Here is a 24,787-nt window from a genome sequence, read left to right on the forward strand (position 1 = left end):
TTTGTTTTGTCAGTTTGAATTTGTTCATACCTGACCTGCTGTGACACACACTATATACAGACAAAACATACCCTATCTTTTTAATTACATTCAGATTGCAAATAGTGTGTGGATTTCTAATTCATTTACTGTGAATTGATGAATCGATGAATACTTGTTCCCTATGCCGTAAACAATGCTCTTAAGACAGCTTATATGCGTCTCGTGTCTACAAATTGGAATCTCACTTATATTCAGCGTTGATTAAGTTACTCTAAAAAAGTAATTAATTACTATCTACTAATTACAATAGTGTAATTCGATTTCTGTAATAATTACTCTCTCTAAAAACTACTGCATTATTGCTAATTACTTCCTAAATCCCATTTCAGCCTCGACCAGTTGAGCAACATAAGGATAGACATGAAACTGTTCTTTTAATTCTTTCAAATAAATAATACAAAATGGCATAAATTATTGTTGAACTGACCGAAGTATTTAAAGGGAGAAGGTCACATTAAAACATTCATTTTTAACATTAGATGTTACCTATCGATGTTAAACCCACTATTGTTTTATATAGACTTGTTCTATAATCTATACAATATTTTAATTAAATTAGAAGTAACTGTAAATAAATTACAGAAAAATTAAGAGTAATCCTTTACTTTACTTTTTTTTTAATGACAGTAATTAGTTACTTAGAAATGCGTTACACCCAACACTGCTTATATCTTCATTTCATATTGCTCTAACCCTCTATTCTTGTCTCCCATTTTGTTAATTATGTACATCTGCTCCTATGTTAGTCATTAGTTTGTGAACATTGTCAATGGTCACCCTTTAGTTTGGGGACAAATTCTCACTATTAACCAGTGTTGGGGGTTACACATTACAAGTAACGCAAGCTATGTAATCAGATTACTTTTCAAAGTAACCAGTAAAGTAACACATTACTTTTAAACTTACAACAAAATATCTGAGTTACTTTTTCAAATATGTAATGTATCGTACTTTGTTTTCCCATTTATTCACTGACAGCTCTCCTGTCCTTGTGTTGAGTGAAATCAGTGAGGTGCAGAGGCACTTCCTTCAGCCGGAGGCTTATTAATTTCACTTTTGGCGTGAAATGGCCTTTACAGTCACCAAAAATTTGACTTTTTTTGTTATTAAAAACAAATAAGCAAGCCTAGCAAAAAGTACAAAAAGTAACACAAAAGTAACGTAATGCATTACTTTCCATAAAAAGTAGATTATTTACTTTTTAGTTACTTTTATTTTTATGGAGTAACGCAATACTGTAATGCATTTCTTTTAAAAGTAACTTTCCCCAACACTGCTATTAACGGTTACACTTTATTTCGATAGTCCACTTTAGACATTCTACTAACTATAAGTAACTTTGTAACTATGTCAACTAATTCTCATTAATTTGCAACTACATGTCTACTAACTCTCAGAGTAGACTTAGGGTAGGTTTAGGTTTAGTAGAATAAGTTGACAAAGAAAGTGTTAGAAGATATTAAGAAGACAGTCTACTAATACTCTACTAACTGCTAGTTGACATGTAGTTGCAAAGTTACTTACTGCTAATAGAATGTCTAAAGTGGACTATCGAAATAAAGTGTCACCCTATTAACTATGACTTTGCCTCAATAAACTCCTAATTTGCTGCTTATTAATAGTTTGTAAAGTAGTTGTTAAGCAGTGTTGGAAAAGTTACTTTTAAAAGTAATGCTTTACAATATTGCGTTACTCCACAAAAAAGTAACTAATTGCGTTACTTAGTAACTTTTTATGTAAGGTAATGCGTTACATTACTTTTACATTAGTTTTTGTCACCTGGGCTTGCTTATTTATTATTAATACGAAAAAACCCAGCAAAAGTTCTATATTTGGCAACTGTAAACTGATTTCACTCAACACAAGGACAGGAGAGCTGTCAGTGAATAAATGGGAAAACAAAGTACATTACATTACATATTTGAAAAAGTAACTCAGATATTTTGTTGTAAATTTAAAAGTAATGTGTTACATTACTAGTTACTTAAAAAAGTAATCTGATTACGTAACTCGTGTTACTTGTAATGCATTTCCCCCAAAACGGTTGTTTAGTTTAGGGTATGGGGTGGATTAAGGGATCTAAAATATGCTCATGCAGGATAATACATTGATATGTACTTCATAGTGCTAATAAACAGCCAGTATGCTAGTAATATTCATGATAATAAGCAACTATGTAATAGTAGAACTAGTCCCTAAACTAAAGTGTTTCCGTTTACTTTATTATTTAGGGCCTAAATGAAAAGCCCTTACATGGGTTCTCAGTATGTCCTTGCTTCCAACAGCGATGCGTTTGATTAGCATGCATTTATCTGATCATCTGATTATCTCCTTCCTGCTTAATAAAGGGAACTCAATGGATTTTATGTCGTCTACACAAAATTGCTGGCCTGAATAACAGTCCTCATTGAATTCAGCTGTGAGATATCAAACCGGTGGCGGTGTAAAGATGATACTCTGTCCTAACATGCCTTATTAGTTATCTGTGGTAAACCACAACAGGACAAATGGCTGCATTACAACCACTAACCTCTCATTTAACAGCAGCCGCTCCCTCTGCCGCTCCCTCTGCTTTACTCCTGCAGCCACATGCAGGATTCTCCCAATTATTCACTTTTGTCCTTTTATATTGTTTGTTTAGGGCTTTTGCCTCCTTAGATACATACAGTAGCGAGTCAAATTAATTTCACAGGTTTTAATGTCATGTTTTTCAGATAACAAAATGGTCATCTTGATAATGGTACAGTCTGCTTGTTGAATGTTTCTGTGCCATTCAAGCCAGCATAAAATCAAAACTGACCATAGACCCTGCATATGTTGTCCTGGTAGGGTTAATATAGGAAATAAATAAATGAAAACTTTATTTTTATTTTAGCTAGGTTTTAACTTGATGTACTGAAATAAATAAAATAAAACTGAAATAAAAGTGCCTAAAAACTACACAGGCCTATTTAAAAGAATAATAAAAGTTTAATTAAAATTTTAATGAAAATGGAAATGGGGGGGGGGGGTCCTTCCTGCTTAATAAAGGGAACTCAATGGATTTTATGTCGTCTACACAAAATTGCTGGCCTGAATAACAGTCCTCATTGAATTCAGCTGTGAGATATCAAACCGGTGGCGGTGTAAAGATGATACTCTGTCCTAACATGCCTTATTAGTTATCTGTGGTAAACCACAACAGGACAAATGGCTGCATTACAACCACTAACCTCTCATTTAACAGCAGCCGCTCCCTCTGCTTTACTCCTGCAGCTAAAGCTTTGAGGTAAAATGCTTCTCATGATGTATTTCTCAAGTGCAAACATTTCATCCATCACTGTGCACGTGTGTGCATAACTAATGTGCGGAGAGCTGAATGGCCTAGTTCAAATCACCACGTCAGCATTACCAATGTAGTGTGCTACTATCTTCATATAGCTAAAACTACATGCATCGTAATCACAGAATCAGAGTCCAGTATACTGTTTTGCATTTTCTGCACTGATTTTGGGAGGACATCTTAGAATGGAACGGAACATGGTAAAATGTCTTGAGTATTATTCTGTTACTGGTAGCCCAAATTAACAACATTAATATTTGTGAAATTAAAATGAGTTACAAACTCATATTTGAATGATGCTAACTGAATTCAGTGTGTCATGATAAACTGCTCAGCAGTCAATAACTGTGTTTCTGTAAGTGACCATGTGTGTGGTTTTGTTTTTAATTTGAACTCAATGTTTTACTGTTTTCCACATGCAGGATTCTCCCAATTATTCACTTTTGTCCTTTTATATTGTTTGTTTAGGGCTTTTGCCTCCTTAGATACATACAGTAGCGAGTCAAATTAATTTCACAGGTTTTAATGTCATGTTTTTCAGATAACAAAATGGTCATCTTGATAATGGTACAGTCTGCTTGTTGAATGTTTCTGTGCCATTCAAGCCAGCATAAAATCAAAACTGACCATAGACCCTGCATATGTTGTCCTGGTAGGGTTAATATAGGAAATAAATAAATGAAAACTTTATTTTTATTTTAGCTAGGTTTTAACTTGATGTACTGAAATAAATAAAATAAAACTGAAATAAAAGTGCCTAAAAACTACACAGGCCTATTTAAAAGAATAATAAAAGTTTAATTAAAATTTTAATGAAAATGGAAATGGGGGGGGGGGATACTATACTATATACTATAGATACTATAGAGATACTATAATAGTATCTCAGTGGTACTAAAATAACACTGGCTCCTGGTCATATTGTGAAGGATTCATCAGTTCACATTATTCCAACAAAGCAAATTGCTTGGTTTAGTAGTCTATAATATTACTGTCACATCTGCTCTCAAGGACTCCTGTTCCTGATCTCACAGTTGATGTCGTAAGTTCCTGCTTTCTTGGTTGTCATGGTATCTAAGTATGTTCTTATTTGTAGCCTTGGTTACTGATGATGTTCCTCACCTGTGTCTAGTTTATTTTTTAATTGTCCTGTGCATTTATGCTCCCGAGTTTGTTCTGTTCATTGTTGGTTAATGTCTTAGTTTTTGCACAAAGCTGTTTCTCCCTTGCCTGTTGGATTGGTGTGTTTATTTTAATTAAAAACTGCTGCAAAGATCCTCATCTCTTCCTTCTTATCTGAACGTGGCAGTTATTTAGGTATTAAATCAGTCCGGCTGCATTCCGGTAAAATATGCCCAATCGTGGATGAAAACAAGTTGCCGAATATGCTGAAGTAAATTGAGTTTAATCTTAAAGAATGCTTCATTGTGTGCCCTCTTAGCCATACCATTATTATTTATGATTACACCTTAAAAACAGTCATTGTAATCCTCTGATTGATCTGTTAAGCCTGAGCTTAGACTAGGCAGTTTTGCACATCATGATTAATTTGCAGCATGAATGTGAAGATCTGAAATTCTGTCCTCTAATTTACTTCCATTATACTACCAGACTGAAGAAATGCAAATGATGCCAGCATCCCTCATCATTCCTCATCCATTTGTACCCACTAATTAATGTAATTTGCTTGTTAATACACTGCCAGTTATGTGCGGGCTCTTGGCAGGAGTAATTGGAGGGGTGTTCAAAGCCTTGGGCAGAGAGATCTCCTCTCCTCTATGATTTCATTGTTTGTAAGTATGAGAATCTACAGTTGGAGGCTAAATGCTGAGATGACAGTATGTCAGTGATGGATGTTTGCCAAGGGCCTGATGGATCTTTCTGGAGTTTGAATATGAGGACAGCTCAGGTCAACTTTATGTTCTGCCATTTGATTTTGATCAGCTCTCACTTTACACGCCTCGAGCAACTTCTATTTCATCCATTTACATCTGTCCCCAAAGTGGCAAGCTACTGAAACTTGACAAATGATGTTTATTTTAGAAAACTTTGCACTCCGCTCAAGTTCCCAGCGCTCAACGGGCATTACGTTCAGTCGACAAAGTTGTTGTCTTCTTGCCTTGATTTATGTTAGGCTCATTTCTCAAAGTCCACGATTTAAACAACTTGAACATGCAAAGGTGACAATGAATGTCATTTAAGTGACAAAAGCAACACGCTAATGAAGCATTGCAAAGCACCAGATCTTTCAGAAATGCACTTTCGCTGAAAGGAATCGGTGCGTTTATTTTGTTCATTCATTCTTTTATTTAACCTGGTTAAAAAAACTTGTTGAGATTAAAATCTCAGTGACCAGTGATATGAAGCTTAAAATATAACTGACTATCAAAAATAATACCCAGATGTTTCTAACACATTCAATTTTTGTTCCTTGGGAGGATGCAATATTAGAACGATTCAAAGCTAGAGCTTTCGAAAATATAATTAATTTAGTTTTATGCATATTTGACACCAGTTTAAGTTGGCATAAACGAGACGGTATAATATCAAATGCTGACTGCAAGTACTGAAGGGCTTATGATGCTGATTATGCACAACAATAAATAACGAGGGTAACACTTTAAGGTCCAATTCCCACTAGTAACTAATTGCTTATTAGCATGCATATTACTAGCACATTGGCTGTTTTTTAGTATTTATTAGGCACATACTAATGTGTTATTATGCATGTTCTAGATCCCTTAACCCAACCAAATACCTAAACTTAACAACAACTGTACTCACTATTAATAAGCAGCAAATTAGGAGTTTATTGAGGGAAAACTCTTAGTAAATAATATTGAATATGTGTCCCTAATCTGTCATCTGCATAAAGATGGTACATAGCATTAGATATATTATCACAGATGTTATTTAATTATAAAGAAAATAAAATGGGTCCTAGGACTGACCCCTGAGGAACGCCTTTACAAACAGGCAAGATAGAAGTAGTACACTGAGTTCACTGAGTTTGATCTTATCAAATCATTTCGAAATGTTGTGCTGGATACCTAACTTTAATTCTGGATCATTCAGCGATCTGTAACACTAAAAAGGTGACAAAAAAAATAAACATTTCCAATACAGGATGATATTTTCCCAGGGGCTTTTTTTTAACCTTTATAAGGATGAATTTTCTAACCTTATTAAATGTATGCCATCTTTCATGTAAGTTCAAATGGTAAAGGCTGATTTATACTTCTGTGTTGGGCATACACTGTAGCCTCTACGCCGTAGGCTGTGCATCGGTTTTTATTTATACTTCTGTGTCGTTGTCCACGTCAACGTGCAGTTACACATGCAGACCGCTAGTCTGCAGTGTCCACAGACATGTTACTGGTGTAACCCGCAGTGTCAAGGCAAAAGCCAAAGAAGAAGCAACTTGACGGCGGCAAATATATCAGAGATTGTCTTACTATAGGGAGATGAGAGGGTCTGTATTACTTACTATTGGAGAAAGCGTAACGGCTAACTCGGATCACGTGTCCCCTAATAACCAATCACATTACAGCCTTGACGTCATTGATTTTCAGTCAGAGTTGTGCGACACTCAGTCACCGTTTATGGATCCCATAGGAATGAATGAGAAGTGCCGTAAGCTGAATCCCACCTGGCGCAAAAAGTCAGTGACTTCTCTTATAAAACAGCATTTTTTTGTGGTAAACTCTAAAAATAGTTAAATCCAAAAGTATTGTTTAGTGCATAACATGTTGAAGATTAGCAGATAGGCTGTCGATTCATTAAATGATAAGCCGTTTCCTCTAAAAAGCTGTTTATTCAGCGTTGTGAAGCCTCTCCTCCATTGACATCCATTAAAAAAAACGGCCTCTGGTCTCCTTTCCCATGTACTGCCAGACCGGAAGCGTTAGCTTTAGCCGTTATATTTTTACAGCTAATGGTTGCAGGCTTGACTTCTAGTGGCTTTGAATAAATATCCAAGAACGGATCATTTATTTAAAACTACAAAAAAGGAGACGAAAACGGAACAGGAGAAGATGACACTCTTTCAATCTCCACAAGGACTTGTACAATGGCAGAACAACATTGTTTGTCGCGGACAACAAAGTGATGTATAATGCTATGTTGTATAATAAATTATAAGACACTTGTTCTTTGCTTTGTTTTATTTTAAATAAGAAGGTGTGACATTAAAGTATATTAAAGTGCCAAAAACACACACAAAACTCAAATACATATGGAGGGAGGGGTTCTATTAGACCAATCACAGTGCTTGCGGTCCGTGTAGAATTGATGCGCTGTGTCATTTTTGGAGAGGTGCTCGTCAGGCTACGCCGTACTACTCTCAGCCTAGGGTATAGCTACAGCATAGGTTCAATGCAGAAGTATAAATTGGGCTTAACACTTTAGTATAGGGACTAATTCTCGCTTTATTAGTTCCTTATTAGCATGCCTATTACTAGCACATTGGCTGCTTATTAGTACTGATAAAGCACATATATTGCATGACCATAATCTACATCCTTAATCCTATCCATTAGCAGTCTATATTGAGGCAAACGTTGTAGTTAATAGTTAGTGAATAGTGAGACCAAGACCTTAAAATAAAGTGTGAACATTCAAATATACTGTATATAAAATTGCAATTTAGAGAAGACACTATAGGGCTGATAGAAATGAAATGAAATCAAGTGGCAGAGAAGCCGCATCTGAAGTGGCATTTAGATGTATTTACACAGACTGTTTAATGCAGCTCAGAGAGGCTATGAATGCATTTACACTACAGTTAAAATTGCATAAATAATGTTATTAGGTTAATGTTTAAATATGAAATAAAATGAGTATGGAACTCTGAAATTATATTTTAAATATGAAACTAAAACCACCAGCAGGTGGCGACCAGACACTGTCTTAATGATTGAGTTGTTGATTCAATCATTCAAGCGATTCATTCAGGAATGAAGCAAGTGACTTTTTGATTTCATACATGTGTACTAGTATACTATACTCTTGGTATTTCTGCCATAGAAATAAATGCTAAAAAGAGTAGTATGCTAGTATGCGATTTTAAATTTAGCAGTTGTCTTTATGAATGGCTTACAGAATCATTGATTCATTCAAAAACACTGAATCATGTATTACCATGTTGATCTGAGACAACGGTTGGCAAAATAGACCAAAACAGCCCATATTGACTTTATTTTGTCTAAAATGTACGTCACTTAATACTACCTTGAACATTATCATATATTTATTTATTTGATTACACTTTAACTATTAAGTATGGCTTTTGTCTCAATAAACTCCTAATTTGTTGCTTTTTAATAGCTTTTTAAAAGTAAAGTAGTTGTTAAGTTTAGGTACTCGTGGATTAAGGGATCTAACATATGGTGATGCAGAATAAGGCTTTATAAGCACTAATAAACAGCCAATATGCTAGTAATATACATGCCATTTAATTGGTCCTTAAAATAAAGTGTTACTATTTATGTTACTATTTATTAGCTTAAGCATGTGCTGGTAGATGGATATGGTATTTCAAATCCGGACTGTCTGACCTAAAACTGGATGGACAAGTGTTAGTTAAGCACTGGTGAATGTTTCTTGGAGAACATGCAAAGATCTAGTTGAATTTAATCTTTTGGAAACATTTTGTGGCTCTGAGATTCAGGAGGAATAATGAAGCTTCAGTGATGTAGAGTGCTGAGCGTCCACCTCTAGTTCAATGTAATTTCAGTGAGTAATAAAAGACTTCATCCACAAAAAATGACAGCTTTTCCACTTGAGCAAGTGTTGCACCTAAAGAAATGAATAATACATCTGATGAAAGTGTTTAAATGAAGTGCACTCACACTGAGTGGTCTGATTAAAGCTTTACATATACATGTGTTGACAACGTTCAAAACTATCAGTTTTCAAATCTTACAGAATGTTAAAATTGTTTTGAATTCATAACATTATATTCCTTAAGTAATTATGCGAAAATTAGGCTTTATAAATCGAAACTGTGGACCTGCAAATCATATGTGTGAAAAGGAATAAAAGTTGAAAAAAAAAAAAAAAGTTGTTTCACTGCCTCTAGCGTTCATTTCAACTGGAATCTGCAGCGATTTGTGTGTATAGGTGCATTTTTTGTGTTTCGCAGAAATGTAGCTGTAGAGGCATGTATTTCCAATGAGTCTATGTTGCAATAAATAATCATTGGCCACTGCAATAATGAAAATAGTATTTATCTAATAAAAATCTCAGTAAAACTTTCCAGTAAGGTTAACATAGTTAATTACACTAGTTATTAACATGAACTAACAATGAAAAAAAAAAAAAACTAAAACATTTACTAATCATAGTTAATGTTTATTTCAAAATAATTTTGATAATTTTGAATACTTTTTGATAATTTAATAAATGATCATGTTATAAATAATCTGTTATATTTAATGGACCTGAGCTAACATGAACTGCCCATACAGCAATTTTTTTTCTTGCTAAATACTTGATAAATGCATTTTAATTTTTTTCTTGATAAATGTTGTGACGAAGTAAGGCTCAATGATATGTTTTTGAAATTGGAAAATATAATTAGTTCCAAAATGTATACACACACACACACACACACACATATATATGTATTTCAGTGGGGAAAAAAATAAATCTTACAATACCCTTCATTTATTTTTACAAGAGATATAGAAAAGAGATATTTTTCTCTTTCAAATGTGACATATTCAGTGTTATTTCAGTATCATTGAGATACTATTATAGTTTTTGTTAAAATTTTGAATTAGATTTTATTTTTATATTTTGTACTTTCATGTTAACTTTTGTTAAAGTTTTGGTAATTTTGTTTTGTGGTTTTATAGGTTTTTGATGTTATTAAATATTTCTATATTTTTTTTTCAGTTTTGGTTTATTTCAAGTTAAACTAAATGAAATAGAGAAATGTTGCAATGGAATCTGAAATATTTTATTATTTATATATTTATTTATTTATTTGTTTATTTGTTAACTATATTAACCCTGATATGAATATATTTACTTTTTAAATATAACTTTAAATATATGGAGGGCAAAATATATTTTTAAATGCTTATGAAAATATATATTTATATATTTTTAAAATATGCTAAAAATGGCATATTGGTAGAAAATAGATTTATGTAAAAAAAATTTAGCCAATTTTGAAATATAATTATTAAAAATATATTTGAATATATATTTGCTGTATGGGAATGAACAGTTGTTTTTTATTAACTAATGTTGACAAAAATTAATAAATATTGTAACAAATGAATTGCTGACTGTCAGTTAAGTTTAATAAATGTATTAACTAATTATAAGGTGACCTTACTGTAAAGTGTTAACAAAATCTCGTATGGCGCCAGTGATTTAGCTTTAATTGCACTGCATAAATGATCACAAAATGCCAGAGTTCTTCTAAATAGTATTGTTTCGCAGCTGCTTGTAATGCATCTGCTTGACTTATCTCCAGACATACAACATAAACGCCATTTTTCAGAGAAAAAGAGAACATCCCCAAGTGTAAGAGCACAATATTATAGAGATGTTATTACCCCACGTTCCTCTGGGGATTGCAAAATAAATTACAGTGGACAGAGGAGCATGTTAGTACCTATTAAGGTGAGGTGTGTTGTGCTTTTGTGAGGTTATGAGGCTCTTTATGTGTGAAAGGAGACTGTTTTTCCAGCCCACTATGTGAATGGTGATAATGAGCTGTTATAGTGTATTGATGGTCAGTATATCTGTCGTCATAAAGATGCGATTAGCGTCAGCATCGATCTGTTATATTTCAAGGTTAGATGAGAACACGGTAGCTTCTCTGAGTCTTTAATGGCATTTGTGATAGAATGATGCTTCTTTCAATATCTAATGCATCTTTAGGCAGAACTATTCAAAATAGACCTATAAGCATACAGTTTGGGTTTGCTTTAGGAAACATGTCCTGTAATTCTGGTGTGTGCAAGCAAACCATTTTCTCTCTCTCTGCAATGCTGTCTTTATGTTAATGTGAAATTGTGGAATAAATGCATGTGCTTAAATGAGTTTCCCTCTGGGAATACAGAATATGAGCAACACTTAAGTTTAGGGACCACTTCTCACTATTAACTAGTTGTTTATTACAGTAGCATGCATATTACTAGCATATTGGCTGTTTATTAGAACTTATAAAGCACATATTAATGCCTTATTCTGCATGATCACATTTCTGTTTTTCATTACTTATAAGTGTTTGTTAACTGGTGTAACTGTAGTACCTTAATTTTGTAATACAATTCATTAATTACAAAAGTAATGTGAGACATGATCATAAAATGAAGCAACCAGGGATATTATAGATAACTATACTAAACTGAAACTAAAATTAAAATCATTATATGTGTTTGTGTGTGTGGAGTTTTTTCGTCTCAAAAAACTGTTGAGACAAAATAAATATTAAAATAAAGTATAATTTCTTTTTCAGCTAGAACATTTCTAATTTTAATTTAGTTATATTTGGTGCACTAAAAAAAAACTAAAACGGCACTAAAAAATTATAAAAAAAACTACTAAAAATGACAATAATACGCAACAAATCTACTAAAACTTAAACTAAAAAAATAATAGAAATAATGCCAAAATATAATAAAATGTAAATATTAGATTAAAAAACTAAAAATAAACAAATATTTTAAAATATTGTCTAGGCAGCTAACTGAAATAAATCAGTACCTTAAACTAGTAAATTAAAACTAAATTAAAACTAAAACGGGAAAAAAATATATAGAGATATTTTACTTCTATAGTTTAAGAAAAAAAACAAGTCAATGGCTACCGTCAACTTTTTTGTTACCAACATTCTTCAAAATATCTTCTTTTGTGTTCAACAGAAGAAAGAAACTCATGCAGCTCATACAAGTTGTCAATCATGATGTCATTTTTGGCTGAACTAGCCCTTTAAGAAACAGCGTACATTTCCTTTGTAATAACCCATGTAGTTTCTCAATGAATAACAATGAGGAGTTATTAGAGGAAAATAGAATATAGAGTAATTAAACTGTGGTTCACAGTAGTTTTGGATGAATCACAGCACGCCACTCAAGTGCTTAAACTTTCATGTCCACCAGCCACTGGCTAAAGTCAGTCTTAGCAATCTGCTCAGATGGCGGCCAAGCTGCGGTCACGCGTGCCGCCCAGTTTCCCCGAAGCATCCCGGGCCACAGAGCCTCTTTGCTTGTCATTAGCTCAGCACTACATTGATGAGTGCTGACAGACATCTCGACTTCAGCCCTTCACGTGGATCTCTCCGGTGCCTTTGGGAGTCCCTCGGTTTGGATGCAGTTCCAGGTCACTAAGTCAAGGTGAGCGGCCCACACACACTCGCCGTCACACACACGTGGCCTCCGCGAGCTCGAGGAAATGTCAGCGCGTCCCGAGAGGAGCTGGCTAATGTCAGGACGGGCAGCTGGCACGACGCAGGCCAAGCGGAGCTCCGGTCCAGCTGCGCCTGCTCCTGTGATTCGCTGCTAAGGGGGACTAATTGTGACGTTATTGATTGCTGTTCCAAACCTCCACTTTTCCCCGGATAAGGAAGATTGATAGACTTGTCATTTTGTCATCAAGCTAAAAATGTCTGAGCCCTTCTGTAGTTATTTCAGTTTGTTTTTCTTAAGGGGGTTGCACTTTTGGAGCACCTACCCCTTACGAAAATTAACCATCGTTTCACTACAAAAAAAACAACAAACAAAAAAAAACATGGGTTTGCTACACTAACTGTAGTTTAAACATAGTATTTGTAGCAGTGCTGTCAAAAGATTAATCGCATCCAAAATAAAAGTTTTTGTACATAATACTGTGTATATTTATTATATATATATAAATGCACACACTTGCATGTATATATTTAAGAAAAATATGTTACGTTTATATATTAAATATATTTATATATGATATCAATCATATGAATATAAATATATACATGTAAATATTTTCAAAATATATGTTTTATGCATGTGTATTTATATAAACATAATAAATATACACAACACACACACATATATTATGTAAACAAAAACTTTTATTTTGGATGCGATTAATGGCGATTAATGGTTTGACAGCACTAAAGCAAAACTGTGGTTATACTAATGGTAATCAAAAACATTGTTACTACACTTTTACTACAATAAAACCATGGTTAATTTTTGTAAGGGATGTGTCTGAAGTAGAAGCAAGTATATGCATATTTTGTTGTGTATGCATATGAATATTAAGGTTTATGGGTACCACTTTATATTTGGTTTGTTGTGTCAAAAAATGAGTTGTTTGGTGCAATGTATAGGCTACTGTGTTACGTTGAATTGCAAATCACTTTTGCTGCTATTTAGGTGGGATGAGGTTAAGTTTAGGGACAGGTTTGGTGGTTTAAGCCTGGTTCGGCTGTGTAATAGATTTAACTACAATACTTATTTACAGATGTAATTACAGGCGGTTAAGTTTAGGGACAGGTTTGGTGGTTTGATTAGGTTTAAGCCTGGTTCGGCTGTGTAATAGATTTAACTACAATACTTATTTACAGATGTAATTACAGGATGGTATATTTTAAATATGAGTACAGTGTAAAAACATGCATGTGCACAATACGTGCATTGTATCAAATAATTAATTGAAATGTAAGTACATGCACTTAATATAAAGTGGGATCTGTTTGTGCATTAAAAAATGTAAACACATTATTGTATGCAAAAATTGTTTTATTGATGATGTAATTACATATATTGCGGGTTTCCCTTGAAGGAATAGTTTACCCAGTGTGTTTGGCTTTGGATTAAAGCATCTGCCAAAATAAATGATGCACCAAAATGCACATTCTTGAATGTTATAAATGTATATATTAAAAAAAAAACGTAAACACTTTTTTTGTTTTTGTTTATATTGACTATATTATATTGACTTCAAACAAATGTATGCTATTTTTCTGGCACACATCATTACAATGTGCTGAAAACACAATTGGTCTCATTCACTAATAATTACATGGATTATTCATATTTATACATACAAGATACATTTTCCAGCTAATTCACAACACATGCCTACACACATTATTTTATCCTAGTTTGATCCTTTTGATTTTGATTAGGAGTATTTATAATGAGTGAATGTGCCTGAATTTTCCTAAAACACATCTAAATGAGAGTTATTAATGAATCATGATTTGTGCATGAAAACACTTGTACACAGATTCGCACGATTAGTGAACGAGACCCGAGCTCATGATATGTCTGATTATATATGTGCGTCACCTCTCAGTGTCTGTTTAATGAAAGTTGCATGTGTGTGATCTGCTCAAAAACAAGTATAAATACTCTACATTAGTGAGATATGAGCTACATTTGGAACTATTTAAATTATGTCATACAGTTAGGAAAAGCAAATGCGACTGAATATGTAATCATGCTTTAAAACCATACTTTTATGTAAATTTCTCCCAGCTAGCAGGGAACGTTCCCATAACAATTTTAAAGGTTGTGTAAATGTCAGGGCAAAACATTCCCAAAATAATGTTTATGAAACACTCTTATTATTACCATTTTATGTTCTCGTAATGTTGAAATGAAATGTTTTTAAAATATATAAAGGGTGTTTTCGATATCGAAAGAATTCTCAACCATTGTCACATTCTGAATGATTTCAAAATATTAAAGTTTTTATCTAACGTTCACGTAACCTAGAGGAAATGTTCTGAATAAATTTAAAAACCTGGACATTTTGAACATTTAAAAAACTGGAAAGTAGAAAGTTCCTCTAACATTTGTAAAAACAAGAAAAAAAGTGCTTTAAATAAGTTTTAAATAGTAAGAACACATTTAAATGTAACATTCTCATAACGTTTTCAAAATATAAGATAAGACGCAATGTTGCTCTAACCTTCGCATAACCAAGAAAAAACATTCGTAATACATAAAAAAAAAAAAAAACTGGACGTTTTGAACATAAAAAAAAAAAAACATTCAGAAATTACATTTTTATAAAATGTTTTGAAATAATGTGGCTTATTAAAACATTCTTCAAATATAAAAAACTGGGTGTTTTAAACAATGAGAGATTGTTAAAATGTAACAACCTCATGACATTTTCAAAATGTATGATAGATGGAATGTTCCGCTAATGTTTGCATAACCAAGAAGAAAGGTTCTCTTCTCTTTAAAAATAAATAAAACACTGGATGTTTTTTGAACATTTTTGAACATACAGAAATAACATTTTCATAATAATTTGAAAATAATAGCATGGAATGTTCCTCTAACGTTTGCAAAACTAATAAAAAATGTTCTTTAAAAAATAGGTGTTTTAAATGTTGAGAGAACATTCAAATGTAACATTCTCATAACATTTTCAAAACGATTAAAATGGAATGTTCGTCTAACATTCACAAGAAGAACATACATAAATCTTAATACATAAAAAAACATTCAGAAGTAATATCAGAAATGTTTTAGAACATAATTGTTTTTCTTATCTGATCTGTTAAAGTTGCATTTTTGTTCAGTACTGTCTTTTAATTACTTTTTTTTTTTTTTTTGATGAAATTGCCTCCCTAGCCAAACTACATTAATGTAAAAGTATAGAAGAAATGCAATCGTGGTAAATTATTGCCCTTCATTGCATAGCTGGGATATTCCATTTAATTACTGCAAACTGTCATGATGTACAGTATAAGCATTGTGTAAACCCAAATTGAGCCTGAAATGTGTGCACACTCTGGACTGTGTGTCTACGCAACGTTTTATACATGAGGCCCTCAGTGTTTAATGAAGGCTGCAAGCAAACTGCACGGCCCATGTTTGCTATTAGCAAAGAACTTCCTGTAAATATTGGTATATACAGCCTATAATTGTTAGTAAATGACCCACAATACGCCTAAAAGCACAAACAAATGACTATCCTTCATTTGGAATCCTTTAACAAATCAGCTTTGTAGAATTCCTGAATTAGGTTGTAGGAGTGAGAAGACTCTAATGCTGGTGAGATGAATAGAAAGACATTCATCTCGTGTGACTAAACTGAAACGCTAAATTGTTTCCCAAAGGGGGCCAGCCATGCATGAAGCTGAGCTATATTTGCATGTGCGAGAGAGATGTAGGAAACTGATTCAGCTGCTATACTGGGAGGAGTTCAGTGTGCTGGATTTACCCTTGTGCAATCTCATGGAAAATTTAAGGAAAATGACATCTTTACATATTCTGAAGAAAATGGGAGATTGTGATTGATAGAAGATTGTGTGTACATGCATCCCACCCTGTCTTCTACCAAATATATAACTACTGTATATAGACATGCCATTTAAAAGTGTGGGATCAGTAAGATTTTTAAATATTAAATATTATTGCAATTTAAAATAATGGTTTTCTATTTTAATATACTTTCAAATACAATTGATTTCTGTGATGCAAAGCTGAATTTTCATAAGCCATTACTCCTGTCTTCAATGTCACATGATTTTTAAAAAAACATTTTTTGAAACTGTGAATTTTTTTCAGGATTATTTGATGGAAAAAAAGGTTAGCATTTATTTAATATAGGAATCTTTTGTAACAATAAACACTACTGTTTAAAAGTTTGGGGTCAGTAGTTTTTTTCTTTCTTTTTTTTGAATACTTTTGTTCAGCAAGGATGTGTTAAACAAAGCTGAATTTTCATCAGCCATTACTCCTGTCTTCAATGTCACATGATTTAAAAAAAAACATTTTTTGAACCTGTGAATTTTTTTCAGGATTATTTGATGGAAAAAAAGGTTAGCATTCCGCGACCCACCCGCAAATAATCAGAATGCATTTTTTATTATTGCATTTTATTATTGCATTATTCGCAGCGCCCGTGGATTTAGGAAAAGCAAAATATGTTTGCTGCGTAAATCAGACAGACTTACTGAAAATGCAAATTCATTCTCTGGCAGCAGGAGGTGCTTTAAAGCGGGAGAAACAGGTTTCCCCAGTAACAGCTTATTTGATGGAAAAAAAGGTTAGCATTTATTTAATATAGGAATCTTTTGTAACAATAAACACTACTGTTTAAAAGTTTGGGGTCAGTAGTTTTTTTCTTTCTTTTTTTTGAATACTTTTGTTCAGCAAGGATGTGTTAAATAGATGAAAAGTGATAGTAAAGACTTATATTGCAAGAAAATATTTGTATTTTGAAAACTTTCAAGCTTCACTCATCAAAGAATCCTGAAAACACACGCTCCTGAAAAAGGTAAGATTAGAATGATTTCTGAAGGATCATGTGACACTGAAGACTGGAGAAATGGCTGAAGAAAATTCTGCTTTGAATCACAGAAATAAAGCATATTTTAAAATATATTAAAATAGAAAACCATTTTCTAAAAATTGTAGTCGAAAAATTTGTAGTTTTTTTCTGTGTTTTTGATCAAATAAATGCAGCCTTAATGAGCATAAGAAACTTCTTTTAACTTAGGGCCAGGTGCATGCGCCTGATGAAACCGTCTGTATAAAGCTTGAAGCATCAGAATCGGCATCGGTATCGGCCGATCACCATGACAAGTACACCATGCACTCAGTATCGGTTGCAAAAATCCTAATCGGAGCATCCCTAATATATATATATATATACACATATACACACACACACACATCATAATATCTTGTAATAAATGAACACAATATATTATTTTGTTTATTTTCAGTACTAGGACTAGGCCTTGCTTAAATTAAAATGTTTAAGCAGCTTTTATAAAAATGCTTTAGGTAGCCGGCGCCATAGCCAGACTGATAAACAAACACAGACCGGAAGTTAACTTAGGGCCAGGTGCATGCGCCTGATGAAACCGTCTGTATAAAGCTTGAAGCATCAGAATCGGCATCGGTATCGGCCGATCACCATGACAAGTACACCATGCACTCAGTATATCGGTTGCAAATCCTAATCGGAGCATCCCTAATATATATATATATATATACACATATACACACACACACACATCATAATATCTTGTAATAAATGAACACAATATATTATTTTGTTTATTTTCAGTACTAGGACTAGGCCTTGCTTAAATTAAAATGTTTAAGCAGCTTTTATAAAAATGCTTTAGAAGAAAACATGGACAGAACAAGAACATTGACGACAGAACAATGGCACTGACATATTTTAACATATTTTGACGTATTTCAGAGAAAGATTTTTTTTCAGTTGAGACAGCTTAAACATGCATTTTAGTCTGGGACTAGTCTTAAGCCTTGTCTGTGAAACTGGAGGAAAAAGGAACAGGTGGTCCATGACAGGACGGAACGCAGAATCTTAGCACAAGTCTAATTATTGCATATTTCCATCATGAAACAGCACAAAACTGAATCTCATGAATATTTGCAGATGTGGATTGTTCTGCAAACAAGCAAATGACAGTTTCGTTTCACAGCAAAAATTGCTCCGAGTACAAAAAAGTGTTGAAAAGCTAACAGATTATGTTTACCTCCTGAAAACAGCTTATCAAAGCATCATTAAGCCAGTCAGCGCTCCCTCTCCTATATCAGGAGCTAATGATCCGTGTAATGTCTCTGCTTTCCCCATGGATGTTTTTCTCTCTGCGCGACGCTATTTGGCATGAGATGCGCATCCCGACGCAGATGACCTTTTTATGAGGAATCAAAGTCCTTCGGTGAAGAGCATGTCCTCTGTATTAAGTGCAGTGGTACAACTGGAAGACTTGGACCGCCGCTTGTGTTTACAAATAAAATCAAGGCGAAAGTCCGAGCACTCAGAAGCAGTTTTGAAATAGTGCGTATGTATTCAATAAAAACTCAACTTATGATCTGGGTGTACATATGGTGAGAAAATTAAGCAATTAACCTTTTTTTGCAAGTGTGCCCTTTCACTGGAGTTGTGTAATTAGATGAGTTAGTGAGTGTGAAGATAAGGTAATCACATCACACCCCTGCAGACCAAACGCAGCAAACGCCACTGATTGCTGAGCACCTCTGCCACCTGCGCATCCGCAAACTGACCCGCCTTCCATCAGCTGAGGCCCTTTTGTTTGTTCTGTGAAGAGCACGCGGTCATTGCACACGACTAGATCGTATTTCGTATACATTTCAGTTGAATTTCCATGGTTATATTAATAGATGGAATTATTCTGGCACTGGGCATAGCAATGCATATTGCTACTGTGTTACTGTATATCAATTTAATAGAAAGTGTTACTGAAAACGTATGTTGTGGGAACTTACAGACAGCATTGTACTGTAAAGGGGAAAATGCCTCCATAAGTTATCTGTATTAAAATAGTAGGTAAAAATATCACCTGTCTCAATTATGTGAAATGCAATTGTCATTGTCATGACATTGAAAAGTATAATTTTCAATTGAACTTAAAAAAAAGAAGAAAAAAAAGGTATAACTAGATGAGTAAAGTTTGTAAACAAACTTTGAAACTTTGAAGCAGTTGTAAAACTTTCAAGTTTGAAAGTTTAGATACATTAGATAGATATTGATAGCACATAGCTTACATGATTTAACATGTTGCTAGCTTGTTTTTAACATGATTAGCATGTTGCTAGCACATTGCTAACACGTTTTAGCATGTTTTAGCATGCTAACATGATTAACATGTTGTTAACATGCTGCTAACATGTTTCTAGAATGACTACCATGTTGCTAGCATGTTTTTTTAGCACGATTAGCATGCTGCTAACATTTTGCTAGTCATGTTTCTAACATGATTAGCATGTGGTTAGCATGTTTCTAGTATGATTAGCATGTCTTTACCATGTTGCTAGCATGTTGTAAGCATGATTAGCATGTCATTATAATGTTGTAGCATGTTGTTACCATGGTATGTTGCTAGCATGTTGCTAGCATCTTTTAACCTGATTTAACCTATTGCTATTGTGTTTTAACACAATTTAGCATGATTAGCTTGCTGGTAGCATGATTCATCAAGTTTCTAGCAGGTTTTAACACATTTTTAGCATGATTAGCATGTCGTTACCACGTTGATAACATGTTTCTAGTATGATTAGCATGACACTAGCATGTTGCTAATACGATTAGCATCCTGCTAACATTTTGCTAATCATGTTCCTAGCATGAATAACATGTCACTAGCATGCTGATAGCATGATTATATGTTGTTAGCATGTTTATAGCATGATTAGCATCTTGATAGCATGTAGCATGTTTTTTTAACATGATTAGCATGTGTTTACCATGTTGCTAGCATGTTGTAAGCATGATTAGCATGTCATTATCATGTTGTAGCAGGTTGTTACCATGGTATGTTGCTAGCATGTTGCTAGCATCTTTTAACCTGATTTAACCCATTGCTATTGTGTTTTAACACATTTTAGCATGATTAGCTTGCTGGTAGCATGATTCATCAAGTTTCTAGCAGGTTTTAACACATTTTTAGCATGATTAGCATGTTGCTCACATGAATTAGAACATTGCTGCATGTCCAACCTAGTTGCTAGGCTTGACTTGTGATAGATAGATAGATAGATAGATAGATAGATAGATTAGAATTATTAGGTAGAATGGAAGTTTAAATGGCATAGAAATATTACATTCTGTCATCATCTACTCTCCCTCAAGTTGTTCCAAACCTGTATGAGATTCTTTCTTCCGTTAAGCACAAAAGAAGATATTTTGAAGAATGTTGGTAACAAAGCCAAAATGTTTCAGGTCCCCATTGACTTCCATGTTTTTTTCATACTATGAAAGTCAGTGGGGACCAACTGAACAACTTTTGTGTTCAACAGAAGAAACAAACTCCTTCAGGTTTGAGGGTAAGTAAATGATGACACAATTTCATTTTTGGGTCAACTACCCCTTTAAGGAGTTTTAATAATCCTCCACAGTTTACGTTCTGTATAGGGCATAATATTTGACTCAGTGTTCGTCCTACTGCCAGAAAGATCTCATAATGGAGCTCATAATAGCATTCAGTATGAAATATGGTGCTATATGTTCAATGCTCTGTGTCTAATAGAAAACATTCTCGTTTTCTGGGTTAGTGAGGGCTTTAAAATTAATAATAGCTAACCTTTATTTTCTATTTACATTCAGGGCCGGTACATCTTAAGCTCAGTGCGATGTGATCTGTCATGCAATAGATCATTGGGTGAATTTTCTCAGTGGTTTGGCGTAATAATGACACAAGCATTATGTTGTGCATTACATGTGCATCTCTCTTTACATAGGCATGGTCGTGCTCACCAAGACTAATTAGATGTCGTCTCAAATAAATACAGAGAATGTAAGTGTAACTAATCATTAATCAAATACTGACACACAACATCATGGCAATTAGCAATTAACTGCAATTCTCTGTGATCTGCACCGGCTGCAAACATGCAGACTAAGATTTGACTGAGAAAAGATGGCGGTTTGATTGTTTTCATTTTAAAACTGTTTATTGTGTTTTACATTTTTTTTATGATTTAATGAATAATTAGCTTTTTATTAACTCACAAACGCCCTGCAGTTCCCTCATGAAGTTTAGTTGATGAACCTTCTAAGAAACGTTTTAGTCTCCTATAAATAAAGTTCTAATTACAACAAGAAAAGTTTATTAGAATATTAAAACTAAACATTGAAATAATGTTATATTTTGCGTAAAAAAAATAGAAGGCTGAACGAATTAAACATAAACATTCAAATTATACTATATTTTGGGTGATGTTTGGGAATGCTCCCACAACGTTTATGACCATAATTTGTAAACTGGGAATGATAAATCAATAAAGTTGATCCAGTCTTAAATAGAGTTGATCTTATCTTATTTTTTATCTCACTTTACATGTTCCTACCTAAAAATGATAGACCATACATAACAATAGCATATCAGATGGTCCTGGGTAGATTTGTAGTCCCAGTCTATTCAATATCTGCTGTAGTTTAGAAAAATTTGATCTGTCTCTCTCTCTGTTAATGTATGTTATTTAATATAATTATATCACCATACTTTGTGTTATATTAGCCTGGTACAATAATAATAATGTTATATTTAATAGCAGATGTTCTATTTGTTAGCTAGGAAACATGCTGGATGAATGAATGAGGAGTCTTATTTTAATTGCATGTGATATGTGACATGAAATTGTTTACTTTATGGGGTCACCGTACATTAACTTTAAAAACAGGAACACTGTCTGTTATTCCTCATTTAATGCATCTGCAAATCTACTGTCATGCAAAACCGTGTTAAACATGGATGTTCCTCTAAAGACGCTTTATGGTGGCATTAGGGAGGTTCATAATGAAATCGGATTATTTTGGGAAGCTGCTAGCCTTTTCTAGGTTAATGGCAGCTACGGGGAGAAAATGGTGGGAAATTGAGAGGAAACAAGGGAAGGAAAATCGGTAATGTGACGGATGTGGGGACATAAGACGATGAGATATAAGCAAACAGAGCGATGGCAAGAAAAGGCGAGCGTGCTTTAGGGCTCTTTATACGTGTAGGTCAGGCCCAGTAAAAGGGCAGATCCTCATAAGAGTGATATATCATCCATAAGACTGAGACGCAGGAGCTTGATTGTGTTTCATCAGGCCCTTGCTTTCATCTCATTGTCATCTGGGGTCCAAAAGCCATCAAATCAGAAAGGCAAAGCAAGAGAAACAAAAGGAACGAGGAGCATCAAGCAGAGACTGAATGTGCATCAAATCAGAAGATGGGGCTGATGCTCAGAGACGTCGTCCTAAAGCTTTCCGGCACCGCCGCTGCGCTTTGATTACCCATCCCACAGGATATTTTCTGCATTATTCGCCATGTTATAGAGAGAGGAGAGTGCTAACACACACGCAGACAGACAAATAATTGCTTAGTCATATAGTCAAGAAGATAGACTGATGGACATCGGTTTTGGAGCTCAGTTGTTTCTTGTAAGGAAGCAAATTTGTAACAAAACATTTAAACAAATCCATTTCATCCATCTGTGAGTTCACATATGAGAACTCAACACACAGTTCTGTTTCCACTGCCATTTGCAATGTTCATCCAAGTCAAAGTTTAGAGAAATCAGGAGCAGTTTAAAGCAGTTGCCCTCTGTAAATTTTCACAGGCGAAATCCAGTCATTTCAAAGCTGTTCAATTTTCCCACACAGATTTAGCAACAAGTTCAAGTTGGTCGCACAGATTCGACGTGGACTGGTTACCTCTGATACAAAAATCCTCCATTATACATCCACATTCATGTCCTGAAAAAGTACCACCCTGCTGTTCATCCCAGCCCTTGGCAAAGTATTAAATAATTACTCATCAGACAATGATACACTGTCTTCAGAACACCCTCGTTCTTCTGATCTGGCCTCTTTTCATTAAAAGCCTTATGCGAGCAGATAAAAAAGAGCAGTGACAGACATTTCTTAAAAATAAAAGTTTTAAAAAGAGGGTTTTTACAGCAGTACTATAGAAGAACCATTTTTGGTTCCCCAAAGAACCATTCAGTGAACTGTCCTAAAAATAACTTTTTTTAAATTATAGAACTTTTGGTACCAGCGAAGCTTTGGTGACCTTTAAGCTGTCCTTGTTACATGTTACATGTACTATTATAATAACAATAAATTATGCATAATTGCATGCAAGTAACCCTAAGCCAAACCCTAATCCTAACCCTAACCATATAGTAAGTACATGTAGCTAATTAATATTACGCAGTACTTAAATATATAATTACACTGTAACAAGGACACCTTGTGTGTCTGTAAAGTGCAACTGAACCTTTTTTTTTTTTACATGATGAAGAACCTTTTGTGCAATGGAAAGATTCAATGGATGTTAAAGGTTCTTTGCAGAACCATAAATGCCAATAAAGAACCTTTATTTTAAGAGTAGAATACTACAATACCTACACTAGCTATCTTTACATGAAACCCAGTAATTCCTTCATTATTGGATTGATGGCTCAGTAAGACTGAAAAGCCTTTATATAAACCCCATAATACGATTTGAATTAAATTTTGATCCGGTTGAAAAGGGTGCTGTGGATCTGAAATAATCTGTTTGGCAGTTTTAGCCATCTTAACAATTAAATCTGACTGTTTTCTCAATCAGATAACGTAATGCATCACTTTCCATTAAAAGTAACTACTGTAACTAATTGTTAATGAGTAACACGACATTGTAATCCATTACTTTTAAAAATAACTTTCCCCAACACTGCTGATAAGTGTAAACCCTTCAACTCAAGGAATGGGGGTCACAAATGATAACATTTTGAAACTCAGAGGGCAAGCATCCCACCACCGTTTATCCGCTTCAACTTACATTAGCGATCAGACTCCATACATTTTCTATTGCCAAGTTGCCTCTATCATATACTCCCTTATTCGGATTGCTTTAAAGGTGCCTCCTTTCATATCTAGAGATGTTAGGTTTGCAGCAATCAGTGTTTCAGTGTTGTCAAAACAGCCCTTCAG

General features: G+C 34.0%; 1 long non-coding RNA gene across 1 annotated transcript; it reads right to left on the minus strand.

Moving 5' to 3' along the window:
- Nucleotides 1–7,801: 7,801 nt before the first annotated feature.
- LOC107661688 (uncharacterized) lies at nucleotides 7,802–24,223 on the minus strand. The gene is made up of 3 exons (XR_001631132.1): nucleotides 24,212–24,223; nucleotides 13,051–13,056; nucleotides 7,802–7,891 (listed from the first exon to the last, which is right to left on the minus strand). It is a non-coding gene; the product is annotated as an uncharacterized LOC107661688 (long non-coding RNA).
- Between the last annotated feature and the right edge of the window lie 564 nt (nucleotides 24,224–24,787).

Source organism: Sinocyclocheilus anshuiensis, unplaced genomic scaffold (genome assembly GCF_001515605.1).
Source record: "Sinocyclocheilus anshuiensis isolate Anshui unplaced genomic scaffold, SAMN03320099.WGS_v1.1 scaffold207, whole genome shotgun sequence".
In the NCBI taxonomy this organism is placed as follows: domain Eukaryota; kingdom Metazoa; phylum Chordata; class Actinopteri; order Cypriniformes; family Cyprinidae; genus Sinocyclocheilus; species Sinocyclocheilus anshuiensis.